Genomic DNA, 12,893 nt, shown 5'->3' with positions numbered 1-12,893 from the left:
ACTGAAGCAATTACAGCCTCTAATGGTCATTAAGAAAGTCATTAAAAACATTTACAATGCCTTTTAGGTTATTTCACCTTTAAATGGTTTACATGTCATCTCATTTTTTTGGGGGGGTCTATTATCTAAAATGCAAGTGAAACACAAGGAAACATTTCAGTGTTATGTGAAAAAAATCTCCAGGAGCACAAATGTATTGACAAGAAAGATTAAACGGCATTTAGATGGAAGTCAAGTCTGCTTTTTCTTTGTTAATTTTGTTTTAGGAAAACAGGCTCTGGTATGCAGCGAAAAATCCAACGACGGAAACCTACCAAAAAGCACAGATGGCCTCTAATAATGCAAAGATGCAAAATGAATTTACTTAAATACCTAAAATTATAATTTTTTTTTTTTTTTTGTCAGGTTTCCCTTAGCTGAACGGGAAACGCAGCTGTGAATTTATCATTAGTCGGAACACTCTATAAATGCCATTCCTTGGAGCAGCTAAATGGAATAACAGTAATTTAACATGTGAGACTGTGACTAACCTTAATAAAGAACAAATGGGCTGTTTGTATGCAACCAGGTTGCAATAGATAAGGAAGGATTTAGTGGCTATAAAAGGATTGCTTCAATGCTACCTAGTGGGCAGACTGTGCATCTTCCATGTCGCATGACTGGATACATATAGAATGGTTCAACCTCTCTCTAATAAGGAGTGTTGGCTTGAGGAGTTGAAGACTAAAACATAAGTAACCAAGTTTTACTCAAACTCAAGGCTTGTTCTTTCAAAACACAACATTAAAATCACCCTACAGTTTAGATATAAATATTATTAAGTATGCTTCTAGCAGCAAGTAGACCCCCTTGACAAGAGAAATATAAATCATGGGGAATCTACTGATTTTGTATAATTTGGGTTGTGTGCTCCCTCTGATTGTTGGAGTCCATCCACTGTTCTCCATGAAGCACATAACCAAACAGCCATGAAGTGTCCCTGCTCCCAGCCTGTGGCCTTAGTGGGTTGGCAGCCAAAACCCGAGCCCATGTTTGACAAGGGGTTAATGTTTCAGAAGAAGTCTGGCGAAACCACAAAAAGACAGTCAGTCTGGATGGACAGACCGAGGGCTGTCACTTGTCCATTTTGTGGTCCGTCCTGCCTCTTTTTCTATCTCACCTCTCCAGCCTTTGGTTGAACTCTGAAGTTCTCCTCCCATAATTTACACGCTCATCAGCCTTACTGTAATTTCCAGTGTATGATAAACCCACACCAGGACCACAGGAGGGATAGTGCTGCACGCCTGTTTTTGGAATCAAATGTAATTACAATTCTGCAAAAGCTTCAAATTGCACCATTGGGAAGGATGACTGCAGTCTGCACCAATAACAGGAAAGCAGATGCAACAAAACTGCCACCATCTATTACATCTGGGCCAAAGGCAATCTATAAAATCACTTGCAAAATAAGGTACACTAATATACCAGGGAGATTCACAGCACCAACTCAGCAAAATGAAAAACTTATGTCTAAGGTAAAGATGATGAGAAGCTGGGGGGGACGAAATCTACATGCAGTAACAGCAATGATTGAAAAGCCACATGCCATGCTGCATAAGGCATGAGGCTATGCATTTGTTACACCTAATGCAACATGTTAATGTGATTTTTCACCAGCTGTGGCCTTAACAGGGCCAGGCCTCGAGGCCAAGGCCCAGTGGTCTCAGCAGATAGCCCGAACTGGCCTGTGCTGTGTAAGGCTGGGATTATGGATGGCAGGGAGCTTGCAGGGCTGACAGGTAATAATTCACTCCCCAGGGGTCCCACACCCTTCGCTGGTTACAACACAACCAGACAGCAAAGGGTTGAGATGCTGAGAGGGAGAAAAAAAAATAAAAACCTTGAATTGCACATCCCCATAACCCACCTACCTCCTTTTTCCTCCCATGCCCTTCAAGAGGCAAGACTCTCCCTGGCAGCACAGTTGCCACGGGTAACCAGCCATTATCAAAATGAAATATGAGGTGCCACAGACCAGTGCCGCTCTCAGGTGCAGGGCCAAACAGAGTCCCATATGTTGTAAATGAGTCAGTGGGGTGGGGGGGTTGACTTAACTGTTGTTTCCTGAAGCACGGCATTGCTCGACCCATTCTTTGACATCAACAGTAGCGGAAGGTGCTCTGCGATATGAGACACTTCAGACAAATAACTGTTGTTAAGGTGGCACAACAACAGCCTAAAATCTATCATCTAAAGCCTTCAAGTTCCTTTTAAGCACAGAACTGGGGGGGCGGGGGGATGCAGCTATTCAGTAACTTCAAGAGCACCTGAAGAGAAAATGTGACTTGTTTTCATCTATCCAACTAAAATATAGCTTTTCTTCTTCTTTTCGAATGTTCAAAGCGGCAAAATATGTGTTCCTTATGAGTGTTCCTTTTATATCCATAGACACGGTGGGTGAACACTTCATCTTGACAATGAAAATAGTCAAAGTGAATGTCCCCATAGGGCCAGAGCTCTCAGCCTCTGGTTAGAAGCCTATTTCAACCATCATTACCCTGAGGACCATTAGGAGGATGCCATCCGCACATATAGGGTCCGTCATTTCAAACTAAAAGCAAAACGATAAAATGGAAATCGGAAATAAAATTACACACTGGGCTAAATGCACCATCAACCATGCTAACTAAGCGACAAACCTATCAGGGCTCGGGGAATGAGAAGTAGATGAAGAGAAAGCAATTCTGAGCAGTGATGAGAAATGAATGCAATGCTGGGTACTTGGCACCTTCTCACATTTACGAGCAACTCATTTGTCAGCAGAAAGATATTTTCCCTAATGATTATGTATATGAGCAAAGGAGAAACAAACAGGGCTGCCGAATACGGAGCGTTGACGACCACCACAAACGAGGGCTGAATGTAGATGGGTCTGCACTATTCATAGTGCGAGTGGGAGCACAGACAGACCTGCTGGTTGAGAATCAGGCTACACAGGAGCATCCCACTCGCCCTGCACAGAAGCAGCACTCCTACTTGTCAGCACACCAGCAACATGTCAAATAGAATAACCTGAAACCACACTGCAATACTCTGGGAGCAGCAAAGAGTGCAAAGTCATTGTACAAGTGTGGTAAGAAAACCGCAAGCCAGGAGTGCCACCACCCCCCTCCCCATCCTGCAATGTCACTGCAGCAGCTGAGGATGGGGACAAAGCTAAACCAAAAGAAAGTCACAAGCTCTGACCACATGGACACCACTTAAACATCTGACCTGATAATCAAAACAAAAGAGCATTTGGAAACTAAATGTTGCAGCTCAATCAAAACAAAGTTTAAAGTATTTTTTTTTGTGTGTGTGCAAAATGCTTGGGAAAGTTGTGCAAGCTGTTGGGTCAATAGAATGCAATTATTACCAAAAAAAAAGTAGAGATGAGGTTTTTCCTCTTTGTGCAAGAGCGAGATGTATTTACTGTTGAACTGTTTCAGCCTCAGCTGAATCAAGAAACCCACTGAGGGAGATGAGGCACCTAATGCACAACAGGCTGAGACAAATCAGAGAGCTGTGTGTCTGCAGAGAGCAACTGCAAAGCATGTATTCCAAGACAAATAACCACCAGCGGCTTTTGTAAGTGTTGGTAACAGATGCATATAGGTGTTAAAAAATATTTCAAATCTCTGTTTGCATTTTAGTTAGATCCAGCACAGGCTGCAGTTAAACTCTGCGTGCAGAAGCAGAAACCTGTTAGATTAGAACAATGAGCTCATCGCTTCCCTCCAGAGATCCTGACATCGAGACTAAACCGCAGCTGGAATTCGCATGATTTAAGATGCAAAATGTAGGCAAGGTGGGAGAGAAAGGTTCACTTTCAATGCAACATAGAAGAGTTACGCAATGAGCGCGTTCTGCGAGACTGAGATGTTTACCTCACCTTTTTCACTGCGCTCTGTGTTTTGCACAAGTTAACAAATCTTTGTCCTGAAAATCAACGTTTCTGATAAAGCAGTGTTAGATGCAAAAGAGAACGCATGATTGCAATAACTGGTGAAGAGTTCTTATATTATATGATAGACTAGGAGTGAAAAAACATCTATGTAGGCACTGAAAAAAACTAATTTCTAACAACAACAAAAATAAAATAAAAAGGTGAAAAGACTGCAAATGTCTGTCAGATGACAGCTGATAAAGCTTGCAGAAAGTCTGCAATTGAGCCTGGGCGCAACAGGATGACTGGAGAGCATGGAAAATAACATCTATTAATAATAATAATAACATTAAAAATATATATCCTTAAATTGGCCAGAGTTTAAAGATAAAGAATGGTATTTGATTATCTGTAGGTAACGCTCCCAGCATGCTGTTGTAGGACCCACTGTGTGCAAAGTTAGAGCATCTTCAGTCTTAATGAGCAAAGTCAGCACAGCTGAGGCAGATCCGCTCCGTCCGCAACTAGAAAGCCAGGCAGCCCTTACCTTATTATTTCCACGATACTTCCACTGTATGTTGTAGTCTTTCTATAAGGTCGGAGAAAAAAAGAGCAAGTCACAACAAAAGAAAAAAAAAAGAGGACTTGTTATTGTAGAAGCTGGTTGTTTTCGGAAAACAGTTAGTACTCCCAGAGCGCAAGCATAGAGAAAAGGCGCCCCACACCGCTGTGACAGGACTGGAGCCAGTCCGACTGGAAATCACAACACTTCAGCAGCCGCAAGGCCACGCCCCCTCACTTCACGCTGACAAGAGTTCCAGCCAATCACAACGTGTCCTTAAATAACCTCTTCCTTGCGATTGGCTGGAAGGATTGAAAATTGAGGAATAGCTTCGTCCGGTGCTGTTCACTTTTCTTCCAGATGTTGAGCGCCTGAACGTCAATAACTGTAAACCCGAGAAGCCAATCAGCGCGTGGCGCAGGGTATACAAACTCAGTCTGACCTCTTAAAAAAAGGAAAGGATCTGTGTAAAGTATTATTAAACAAAAAAATGGTTTCTTGTAAATTATTATGACATAGAAGAAGGTACATTTAAAAAACAATATGAAGACAGAAAAAATTAAAAATCTATGTTCACTTCGGAAAATAAACATATATGTTTGAAATTGAAAATTTCCAGGTTACAGATAACATCAGTCCAGAATTCAGTGTCAATGAAAAGTACAATGTCAAATAAGATCAATAAAAATAATATTGCAAACAAAAAATAAGGGCTCTAATTAAAAGTGTTAATATATATATGTACAAAGTAATATATACATGTACTTTGTAATTGGTAAGGGCCCCATTTGCAAAAATTACTGCAGTAAGGCCCGTGTTTTTTCATGTGGCACAGAAATAATAATAATATAAAAAAAGGAGAATCACAAAGAGTCCTCAAATAAGATCAATAAAAATAATATTGCTAACAAAAAATTAATTAAGGGCTCTGGATAAATATGTTAATATATATGTACGCCTCTTTTTGTATTAATTAGTGCATCAATGTGGTGTGAGATGGAGGGAGTCAGTCTATGGGACTGCTAAGGTGTTATGGAGGGTCAGGATGCTCAGCTTTCGGGTCACCTGCATTGTTGGGCCTGGTTTCTCTTATCCTCCTATTGGAATAAATGAAAAACTAATCTGTACATTATTTTGGTGGTGAAGAAAGTTAATGAGAGACCTATATACAGAGACGGTTCAAGAAAAAATTTACCGGGGGGCCGGGGGAGGCCCGTGTTTCTTCATGTGGCACAGAAAAAAGAATAATAATATTAAAAAAGGAGAATTGTTTAGTATGTTAAGTCAGCCACAAAGCCAAGGTTGCAGACCCCTGACCTAATGGATGAAAACTGTGACCTCTATAATTAAGACTGGAGCATAAAGCTGACTGTAATTGCTAATTAACTGTTAAAGCACAAAATATTAAATTGTCAAAGGGACAAATTAGAGGTGGTCCCTTCTGCCAGTGCAAGTAAAATTGATTTAGTATTACACAGCAACAACCAGAGGTGGGTAGAGTACTTAAGTAAAAGTAAAAAGTAGTCATCTAAGAAATTAATCAAGTAAAAGTAATATAGTTTGGTCAACAGGCTACTGAATAATGTTTGGATACTAACATCCTATTAAATGTTTAGAAATTATGCAGCTCAAGTTCAGGTATTTTATGGATTAAAATTTATAAAGAATATGAATACGTGTTAGGAATATGAAAGAAAAACATTGCAGAACAAATACTTGTAAAAAGATATTTTTCTTTCCCCAAAAAACTTTAAAAAAAACAATCCTTAACGTGAGATTTGTTTATACAGTATGTTAGGACAGGGTAAGTAACTTTCACTAACAATGTCTTCTCTTTACTGTATATTCATCTTATCTTGGAATAGTTCAAATCTTCAAAGAGGACAGAGTAGTTACAAATTTTACTCAAACAGGAGTAGCGATACTTTACAAAAAAATTCCGCAAATAAATGTAAGAAGTGCAGCACGGTAAAACTACTCATCAAAGTAACATTTTTATAAAAATATGTTACCCAAGTAAATGTAACTTAGTAAGTGTAACTAGTTACTACCCACCTCTGGCAACAACTGATCTAAGTAAGTGAAGATTTCCTAAAACACGTGCATTTGACTTAAGGTAAATAAGATGATCAGCAGAAAGAATGAGTATTTCTACATTTATAACAACATATAGTAGCTAGATGTAATGTACTAGATAAAATAATAGAGTTAATTCTTTTTATTTTAAACATAAATCATCTTATTCTGATAGAAAATTCTCCTACCTAAATAAAGGAAATACTATACTTAATATAAAAAACTGACCTACTTAGACTTAAAAATTTGCAGTGATTGTTTTCAGTGTAGGGGCCAAAACAGTGGCCAGGACCTGTTGGTCCCTGTATAGAACCAGCCATGGACACATGTGGTAACAGAAACCCCTCAGAGTTTTATTCAGATAAGGCAAATACCTTTATCCATAGATCTTTGCTTATACACTGTATTGCCAAAAGTATTTGCTCACCTGCCTTGACTCACATATGAGCTTAAGTGACATCCCGTTCCTAATCCATAGGGTTCAATATGACGTCGGTCCACCCTTTGCAGCTAGAACAGCTTCAACTCTTCTGGGAAGGCTGTCCACAAGGTTTAGGAGTGTGTTTATGGGAATTTTTGACCATTCTTCCAGAAGCGCATTTGTGAGGTCGCACACTGATGTTGGACGAGAAGGCCTGGCTCTCAGTCTCCGCTCTAATTCATCCCAAAGGTGTTCTATCGGGTTGAGGTCAGGACTCTGTGCAGGCCAGTCAAGTTCATCCACACCAGACTCTGTCATCCATGTCTTTATGGACCTTGCTTTGTGCACTGGTGCACAGTCATGTTGGAAGAGGAAGGGGCCAGCTCCAAACTGTTCCCACAAAGTTGGGAGCATGGAATTGTCCAAAATGTCTTGGTATGCTGAAGCATTCAGAGTTCCTTTCACTGGAACTAAGGGGCCAAGCCCAGCTCCTGAAAAACAACCTCACACCATAATCCCCCCTCCACCAAACTTTACACTTGGCACAATGCAGTCAGACAAGTACCGTTCTCCTGGCAACCGCCAAACCCAGACCCGTCCATCAGATTGCCAGATGGAGAAGCGCGATTCGTCACTCCAGAGAACGCGTCTCCACTGCTCTAGAGTCCAGTGGCGGCGTGCTTTACACCACCGCATCCGACGCTTTGCATTGCACTTGGTGATGTATGGCTTGGATGCAGCTGCTCGACCATGGAAACCCATTCCATGAAGCTCTCTGCGCACTGTTCTTGAGCTAATCTGAAGGCCACATGAAGTTTGGAGGTCTGTAGTGATTGACTCTGCAGAAAGTTGGCGACCTCTTCGCACTATGCGCGTCAGCATCCGCTGACCCCGCTCCGTCAGTTTACGTGGCCTACCTCTTCGTGGCTGAGTTGCTGTCGTTCCCAAACACTTCCATTTTCTTATAATACAGCTGACAGTTGACTGTGGAATATTTAGGAGCGAGGAAATTTCACGACTGGATTTGTTGCACAGGTGGCATCCTATCACAGTTCCACGCTGGAATTCACTGAGCTCCTGAGAGCGACCCATTCTTTCACAAATGTTTGTAAAAACAGTCTGCATGCCTAGGTGCTTGAATTTATACACCTGTGGCCATGGAAGTGATTGGAACACCTGATTCCAATAATTTGGATGGGTGAGCAAATACTTTTGGCAATATAGTGTATATTAGATGTCAACATGTTACAGATATGATATCAACATAAAATAGAAAAGCACTCAGATAATTCAGACTTCCGCGGCGCAGCACATTTTGCCCCATATTGCATTACACCTATAACTAAAACTCGCACATGATCTGGGTCATTTCTACATTTCCTTTCAATTTTCCTTGGCATTAGGTGCACTTTGGCATGGTTTTAGAGTGACTTTTCTAAATGGGGAAGATCAACAACTTCTTTTTTTACTTTGCAATAAAAGACGAAAACAGACAAAGTCACATTAAAAGGTAATTGAATAGTGTCTCCTTTCCACCCCTGATAATTAATCTAGGGATGTCCAGATCTAATAATGATTTCAGAAATTTGTCTGTTATCAGCCAAAAAATCAGCATAGGTATGTATGTTTCTAATGTAGGCAAGCTAATACAAGCACTATGCTTCTATATAAAGGTTTTCTAAGCTTTTCTTATATTTCATATTGCAAAATAAAAAAATCTATGAAATAAAAAAAAGTTTGTTGGTTAATGCTGATATCGCATAAAGTCAATGTTGGCATAGGGAAATACTCAAAACTGCAATATCTATAGAGATATCTAATTGGAAATAAAAAAGATGTATGTTGTCATATTTACATTATTAACTTTAGTATAATCATATCACCCATTGCTTTCTTTTTAGCTTCAGTTTGAATGTGACATATAGTGTGATTTGTGTGATTATATGTGTTAATTATCCAAATATAGGAATTCTGAAAAGTCAATGACTTAATGCAAACTACCGAGTTTCCTTTTATAGAAAGCATTTTAGCCATCTGTCTGTATGATTTGATTAAATGGCACTCAAGGCAGCAGTGGGTAGCACTGCTGCCTTGCAGCAAGAGGGTTCCGGGTTCGATTTCCAGCCCGGGATCTTTCTGCATGGAGTTTGCATGTTCTCCCTGAGCCTGTGTGGGTTATCTCCAGGTACTCCAGCTTCCCTCCATAGTCCAAAAACATGACTGTCAGGTAAAATTGCTTCTCTAAATTCTCCTTATGTGTGAGTCTCAGCCTTCATTACATGCCTGCCCGCTCTCCAGCAAAACATCTCTTGCAATTACCAATGCTCTCGGATTTTACTCACATTCTCCCGGACCTCTGGTGTACAGTCCGCAAAGCCCACTGAATCAAACCCCTACAGATCCATGCTACCTCATAATGCCCCATAACCTACCCTTCATCTCTCAAGAAAGAAAATCCATCAGTCATAAGTTGTCAACTTTTTCCTGATCCATCTGTTTTTACGCCTCATATCAACAGAACGTTCAACTGATTTCCTCCAGTTATTCGCTTCCAGGTTAATTTAGCTTTTTGTATTTAAAATTTTAAAACTCACTAGTTCTTCTTGTGATTCTGCATGTGGGACAAAAGCTACAATATAACGTGACAGAATGTTGCCTCAAGTAAGAAGTAACTTTAGCCTGCAGCCAGACCAAAGTTAATGTTGAACAGTCAATTGATAATCAGATAAAACTAAATAAAGCAAATCCTCAAAATCTTAGGAAAAAGAGAAAAAAAACTTGTATGCCTTGCAGAATGAATGACTCGCAAGAAGTTTTGTGTTTTCTGTTAAACAATATTCACCCTGGTTTGTGCATTGACACAGCGTAGATCTAATTGCAAACCACCTCTTCTACAAGATGACACCAAAGTACTTTCTGCACTCAGCATGTCCTCTAAATTGAAACAGGTGAATGAAATTTGAAAGACGGGGACAAAGTGTACTGACAGCAGTTAATCAGTTGGCAATAATGATGTTTAGGGCACTGCCAGCGACACTAATGAGACACCTGTGCTGATATGGCAGCGCCAAGACATTTGATCTGTCTGCATCTGTGTTTGATGATAATCTAATAGATGGACACGACCTCACTGACTCATTCATCTTAAGCTCTCATCTTTTGCATTGCAGTAGCAGTCAGTCTCTCGTGTCAAAATGCTCCTGAGTTACCTAACACAACAGTTCAAGTACCCTCCGCAATAAACTAGAAATATCACCCCGCTGGGAGTGAGGTAGATACCAAACTTTATTATTGTGTTACGTTTGCTGATTAGATTTTTCTTTCAGGTCAAGAAGAGGAGAAAAAAACAAATCCAGTTTGCAATGAAAACTTCAGCATTTTTTCACTGATATTTGCTTTGGCAGCATAAGGCTGATCTGCAATGTTAGGGCCCTTTTCAACAGAGAGATATAATAAAACCAAGTGACCATAACTCTGAATTATACAAAACAAACAAACAAAACAACAACAACCTCAGCCTGCATTTAAAAAACTTTGTTTTGTTTAAACATACAGGAATTTCCTTAAAAGATGCAATCATTAACTATTTAACCATATGTAAATGAATATTCCATAATTGGCTAGTGATTTAACCAAAAATAATTGTAGGTTTTCTTCAGTAGATTCTTACAATTATATATTTTCTTAAGTTGACACCCTAAGGTTAAAAGTGGCTGTTTAGAGATATTTTTTATGAGATTGCCACCGTATTTTAGATGTGCAGCAGCACACAGTATGAGGCATGAGATATGAGGCTGGGAACAACATACTGTTTTATTCTTAAGGTATTTAGAAAAAAATATTTTTATCAGAAAGAAAATAAATACATTGTATGTGCAAATTAATCACAAAATAACAGTATAGCAACTTAAGGCTGCTGTGTTTTATGATGATTACAATAAAAGGTTAAGACAAGACTAGAACCTCAGACAGGTTGAGATCATCACATAGAAAAAATAAATTACAAGCATTTAGTATCTAAGTACTCTAAAAATATTTTTAGAAAATCACTCTTTTTTTCTGTTTGTCAGGATTCCTCTTAGTGAGTGGAATTTTTAGGCAGCAAGTGAACCCTTTTTCATCTCAACTGATACAGTACATCAGCAGCATGGAGAAACGATGGAGTGAGAATACAAGTCAGTTTAAAAAACACGATTGTGTGTGACCATGTCCTAAACTGCATCTGCAGCAGAATATTTTTTATTTTTTTTTATATATATCTACAGTAACAATGATAATCCGGTATCCTTAGTTTTCCTTAGTTTTCCATGGTGAAAGCCCATAGATTTAATTTGGAAGCAAAGAATGACTCAGCAGATGAGCTGCTATTGCTGTTTCTCTATTTGTTTATCATGTTAATCCTGTTTTTGGTAAAAAGATGTCAGAATACACAGTGCATAGCGCTGTAGTTTGCACAGCTGCAAACCAGTCAAGTACTGACCCCCTTTCACCATTTTAAGTGCCAACAATGGACATATGAGACTGAGACCTAGACAACAAAATAGTTTAAGAAGGTGGTCTTTAATGGCTATATACCATATGTCTAATGCTTATTTGTGGAACATACAGCAAAAAAAAGTGTGATGCTTTGTATAATTTTCTGCTGAGAAACTTTAGGTTCTGCTGTTAATGTTGATGTTTATTTTAAAAACACCATAAGCATTGTTGCTTACAACTACAACTAATAGACATAGAGGTGAAATTTGGCTGAAATTATTATAATTTTTTTTTACTTCTTTGTACATAAGCTTGTTGTCTTGATCCTATATCTGCTAAGCCTTCTATTACATATGGAGGTCAGGGAATTTAGAGGTATTTTACCCTACTCAAACATAAAGTATAGTACATATGGCAAGTATTGTTTTTTTTTTTTAGGTTTAACGTTGGAAACATTTGATTTTATATTTAAAACACCAGTTTGCAAAAACTATATTGTAGTCTGTTGGATTAAATTATTTTATAAGGTAAATTAGATGCATTGATTTTATTCAATAATTTTGTTGTCACGGTTGGTGGAGGTTTTTGAGGACCCAAATGCAGAGACAGCAGGTAGAGGTGAGCCTTGCAGCTTTAATGATGGGGATATCCAAAAATCCAAAATGACAAATACAGAAAGCCAGGATCTAGGGGACATCAGGGAAAACACACATGAGGAGCCAGGGAAAGACGAGGAACCAGCACTGAGGAGCTGCATATGGAGAGTATATATGGGAGACAGAACAAAGAATGGAATATGGAGCCGACAAGGAACAGGTGTGGATGGAAACATCTAGAAGAAAGCCAAGGGGAAGGAAACAAACACATGGGGGCAACAGAGAGTCACTCAAGAAATAAAAAAGAACTCAAAAATATAACCAAAAACAACTAGAATAACACGAAATGGAAATGAACCCAATTATCTAAAAAACACAGAAAGACAACAATAAAGTATAACTGAAAAATCAAAAAGTAAACGTAAACAGAACCAAAAAGTGCAGAGTCATGACATTTGTAGCCTTCTTTTTAATATATATATATATATATATATATATATATATATATATATATATATATATATATATATATATATATATATATATATATATATATATATATTTAATCCTACTTAATACATTTCTTGGAAGGCTGTTTTTTTTACTTTTACTCAAGCCAAAATATGTATGAGTTACTCTTACTTGAGTCAAATTTTTGTCTACTCTACTGATCTTTGACCATGTAGATGCGATTATTCAGGACTAAAGCAGTAGAGTAAAAAAAACTCTGAGGTGTAAACTTTTATTTTCTTTTTTTAAGATTCCAATTTAATCAATTGCTGTTGGATGTGCTGGAAAAATGCGTAAGATTCATAGAGGCCCCATCTTGAAACTTACACGACCCAAAGCATGTTGGTG

The 12,893-nt window shown here is 38.7% G+C and overlaps 1 protein-coding gene across 6 annotated transcripts in view; it reads right to left on the bottom strand.

The window, feature by feature from the left end:
- Positions 1-4,647, bottom strand: part of sema6e (sema domain, transmembrane domain (TM), and cytoplasmic domain, (semaphorin) 6E) — a 200,590-nt gene extending 195,943 nt beyond the window's left edge. For all 6 annotated transcript variants that reach the window (XM_038282462.1, XM_038282461.1, XM_038282460.1 and 3 more), the window contains exon 1: positions 4,452-4,647. The gene's annotated coding sequence lies outside the window, so the exon portion shown is untranslated. The remainder of the gene's footprint in view (positions 1-4,451) is intronic.
- Between the last annotated feature and the right edge of the window lie 8,246 nt (positions 4,648-12,893).

Source organism: Cyprinodon tularosa, unplaced genomic scaffold (genome assembly GCF_016077235.1).
Source record: "Cyprinodon tularosa strain WSP-4 unplaced genomic scaffold, ASM1607723v1 ctg183, whole genome shotgun sequence".
In the NCBI taxonomy this organism is placed as follows: Eukaryota; Metazoa; Chordata; class Actinopteri; order Cyprinodontiformes; family Cyprinodontidae; genus Cyprinodon; species Cyprinodon tularosa.
The sequence above is the reverse complement of the archived record's forward strand: the minus strand, read 5'-3'. Positions and strand labels throughout refer to the sequence as shown.